This window comes from Lupinus angustifolius, chromosome LG06 (genome assembly GCF_001865875.1).
Source record: "Lupinus angustifolius cultivar Tanjil chromosome LG06, LupAngTanjil_v1.0, whole genome shotgun sequence".
In the NCBI taxonomy this organism is placed as follows: domain Eukaryota; kingdom Viridiplantae; phylum Streptophyta; class Magnoliopsida; order Fabales; family Fabaceae; genus Lupinus; species Lupinus angustifolius.
The window spans coordinates 31,582,260-31,587,351 of record NC_032014.1 but is presented as its reverse complement, the minus strand read 5'-3'; positions in this window follow the sequence as shown (position 1 = coordinate 31,587,351).

Below are 5,092 nucleotides of genomic sequence, written 5' to 3'. Positions count from 1 at the left end.
AAACTTATAAAAAAAAAAGAGTTACATCCTCATAACACTAGACATGAATGAGAGTCCACAAAACAAAATAATGATCCATAAATCATAATCATGTTAAGTCCCATCAATGGGTGCTTCATTTCTAAAACCTCAGGAGATAAGGGTGTTCAAAAATTTTAAGACTAGAAATTTAAAGTGAATCTTAAAAAGAAAGTACCCAATTCTTTAAAGAGTATTAGTGGCATTCCTAGGGAAACTTTTAAGTCATTACCTCCATTCAATATTTAGGACAAAGATTTCCTTGAATCATGATTTCATAAAACTGGTGTTCTTGAATTGACCTTATATACTTAGGATAAAAATCTCATGTCAGTGAATGAAAACATATCACGTCAGTTAAAAAATTTAAATATTTATTATTTTTTTTATTTTTACTTTAATATTATTGGTCTGATACATGGTGAATAGAACCATTACTTTCTATTACTATTATTCAAAATTGCCATCATCTTTTCCTCACTCACTGTATTTGTTTGTCAGCCATGATTCTTGAATATTTACAAGTGATCTATATATGTGAACTCAATTACAAGGTGTCAAGTTACAATATATTGTATTCATAAATGACTTGTTTTAAGTATATGAATACCTGAGAATTTGGATAGGAATTTAAATAGGATTTCTACTACATAAAAAGATGATATCTTACCCATATTTGTATATATGTAAAGTTTTCAGGAAAAAATGCACAATCTTTTTACTTATATTAAATCCAAACTTGTGCAGCATTCGTTGCATTGTGTGTGGCATGCTCACTATAAAGGCCAAGTTCTACAGTAATTATGGTAGACCTTTTGCGAAGAAAATCTTGCTCATAACCTTGACACGGTTTTGATGAAGACATCAACATCACATAGAGAAGAAAAGAAAGAATACCTATAAAGACAATGAAGATAAAACTTCAAGAAATTAGAGTCCAAGTCTATAGGTACTTTTATCCAAGTCTATATACAAATATTAGTATTGGTCAAAAGTATTTTAAAAGAAAATTGAAAACTACAAGCTAGTATAAATGAAAACAATTTTCAAAAACACTATGTAACGAGTTACTGGATCTAAGTAACATGTTACTGTGACTAAGTATCAGGTTAGAGAACTAAGTAACATGTTACACGAGTAAGAAACGAGTTAGCCAATAAAAACTGAACATGGTAATCGATTGCACCATTTTGAGTAACCGATTACACCATATGATAACCAGTTATTCGGTTGGACAAAATACTTGGGTAATCAATTACATACCTTGAGTAACCGATTACACAATGTGATAATCAATTACTCAGTTGGATAAAATATTTGGGTAATTGATTACGACAATGTTGTAATCGACTAGTGAGAGCTGTTGCACCAGTTTTCAGATTGAAACACACAAGCTTTCACTCCAAACGAAATGGTTTCATTCCAATCAATTCATACATTTTCATGGAGGTGTTATGGCTGATTGGAAAACCTATTTAAAGGCATTGAAACTCATAATTCTCACACACAACTCATATACACAATCTAAACTTTTCTAAAATACTTGTTCTACACTTTCTGCAACTTGTTCTGAAGTTGCCTTAAGTGTTGTTTCAAAATTATTCAAACCTTTTGAGCATTATTACTAATTGTATAAAGAGTTATTGGATTACAAGAGTTCACAGTTTCAAATTTTGTAAAGGCAATCCTTGCCACAGTTAAAGTTTTCTTCATTCAATTTGTTGAATTATTTTCTTTCACAAGGGTGTGATAAGAAATGGGATAGAGTCACTTGTAAAGATTGTTTCCAAAGAGTGACATATGTATTAGAGAGTAAGTAAGATACAAGGAAGTCTCGGGTGAGAATTTGTAATTACTACTCTTAATATCCAGTGAAGAAATCTCTTGTGCTGCAAGAATACTAGACGTAATCTTCGATAGACAAGAAGGTGAACCAATATGAAATTCTCGGAGTACTCTCTTCTCTTCTTAAATTTGTTTAATATTTTTCTGCATAACTTTTCTGTCGCTATTAACTCTGAAATTTGCAGAAAAATTTGTCACCCATTTAAGATAACTAATTTATCCCCTCTTAGTTTTCATCTCGGTGTTACACCTTTCTTCGTCAGACATATATAAAGCATAACCTCTATGATTAATCATGGAATGAAACTATAGCATTAAGCTCAAGCAAGAGCAGGGCTAAGATATAGGATCATTTAAGGAAAAATGTTAACCAGAAAATTTTCAATTATGTCTTATTTGTACAGATGTCATTTATAGATGAACTCAACATTCTCATGTCCATAATAATGATGATCAAATAACAATCTTTGTTGAAGAAGTGGAAGTCAATTATTATATTAAATATGAGATACAAATAAATCATTTCAACTATGAATCAAAATTTTAAGAATGTGTTTTGGAATCTTCAAATGAGCAGCCAATTAAGGCTAATTCACATGCAAGGTTGGGATGAAGGGCACCAAAAATTCATAATAACAATTCTGTGGGCTGAAAAAGAACATTATGGGTATTTTACCATAAAAGGTTAGAAAACAAAATGAAAGGACATCACTTATACTTTATCGAAGAAGTGAAAGACACAAGACTTGCACGTTGAGTCTTCTCTAGACTACAAAAAAAACCGAGGAGAGATTATCTATCCTAAGAAAGTCTCTTTCTATTTTTATCTAATCAAATTATACCAATTAATATAATTTTGCTTCTATGATTTTTTTTATTTAATTGAATGACACATTATAATCGGTGGAAGATACCATTGAGGATACAAACTAGGACAAAGGATCTCCATTATAAAATACCAACCTTAGTTGAGACTAAAATTAGAGAAATGAAAAATACCAAATTAGGTAAAACTAGAACAAATGTTTGATATATACTCTTTCTTCTTACCAAATGAATATGAAACTGATATAACTTGATAGCTAGTACAAGTAACTCTAGTTTTGCCTAAATAGCTAGAATAGCATGAATCAAGTTACATCATTAGTGTCAAATACAAGGGGAAAATTCAATTTTGCAATTGTTAATTTATTATGCACCATTTTGTTTTCATTTTTTAGTCTAATCCATTTCTTTTGGTGCAAAGAATCTTACCCATTAGTCATGTTTGGTGGAAGACTTAGAATATGCCTTACTTTTTGGCATCCACCAAAGATAACTTAAGCACTTTCAGCATGTCCATCATATATCACTCTCTTTCTCAGCACCAACTAAGCACACTTTCACACTCTCCCACCAAGAAAAACACATGATGTAAATAGCCTTATTAGAAGTGAGGACAGATATAAGTTCCATTTTGGCAACAGCAATCCTAATTTCTCAGTGGAAGGTATGTATTTGGAATCTTTGGGAGTTGAAAAGGACTTTGAAAAGTTGCAATGGTGTTAATGGATGCATTATCTTTTTTCCTTACTACACAAGTGATCAAATGTCAATCCAAACATATAATATGGTTATTAGTAGTTTATGGCAGGTATTGTTGAAAAATGGAATCACGTGTCACTTTTTTAGATGTGGAATACATTGCTCCAAGCTACACAATTATGTGATTCTTAATGGTTCCAGATAAAATTGACTTACCACCAGTCTATAAATTAATCATTTGAGTGTGATTATTACAAGTCATGAATTCCCTTGGAAAACATTAGAATTTTGAAGGATACCCAAACATAAAACAATTCCTTTTTATCTCCAAAAAAGTATAAACAAAACAATAGTGGCAGCTAGATAATCATTGCATTTAAAGGTAATAATGTAAATGTAATCATATCAAATTGAGAATGGAAGGTGTATCAAGTAGAAAGTAATGTAACAAGTAAGAAGTAACACATGTGGTTTTTGAAAAAATGTGCTTAAAATATCTTAATTTGGAACCATTAATTGTTAAAAATAATGGTGACAACATAGAATTGTAGCTTAAATTATTAAGTTCCATACTAAAATTATGGACCAGGTAAACCCTGACAATGTGCTCCACCATTTCCCATTCCTTCTCCTTTTGATACTGTATGTGTATGATAACATAATATGAAGGCTAAACAGTTCATATTTAAATAAAATTGGCCTTGAGGTCCAAAATGCAAACTCCAAGTTGAGTTTTTTGGACATACTAATAACTAGTCCAGTACTGTTATGAACCACTTACACACTAGAAGAGTGGGCTTCTCAACCCTAAGCCAAGCCTCACAACAATCACTTGAAATAAATAATATTACAAGAGAGTGAGGTTTTGAAAGAGTATTCGTATTCACAGTTGAAAATGCAAGCTCAAATGGTGGACTCATTCATGCTTTCAAAGGAAATTAAATGGGGTGTGAAAATAACAATGATGATTTAAGAAAATAACATTTTATCAGTAGCATTAGGAATGTTGTGTGATATGTTCGGTTTTTCCTAATGATTTAAAAGAGTTAAAGAATGCATTGAGGCTGAAATGGTTAAGTCTGAAACCCTTGTATGCTTGGATGTTCCAACTAGGTGGAATTTTTGTTACCTCATATTGGAGCATGCTGACAAGTTTGAGAAGGAGTTTGATAGGTATTTCATGCTAGGATATTTATTCCGTTTTTAAAATTTTCTATACAGATGATAAAGATTTGACATTCAAAATGATTCCATTGGTTAAAAATATCTTGGATGAATTGTACAAATTTTAAGCACAAGGAATTGTTGAAATATAGAAAGTGTAGGTGGTGGAGCTTCTAATAGTGCAACCTTGGATGAGAATCTTCATTCCGCAGATGTCAATGATGTGGTGCAAAACATGTAGAAAGTTCCCTTGTACTTTTTTTTCTTTGAACGAATTTTCAGCTGCTGTTCAGATTCTGTAATTTCAATTTGCTGTGTATTTTCCAGTTTTTGTTGAGATTTAGTAATTTTTCAGCCACACGTTTGTGTTAAATTTTAGGTTGCAGGTTTGATAGCTTCAACACAGGAAGTAGGGTATGAGATAGTGGAAAGATCTAAGGAATAATGTTTTTGGTTTGGTCATAAATGGTGGATTAGGGGATATTTTTATCATTGTATTTTGTGATCCAAATTATATAGAAGTAAGAAAACTTAAAGAATA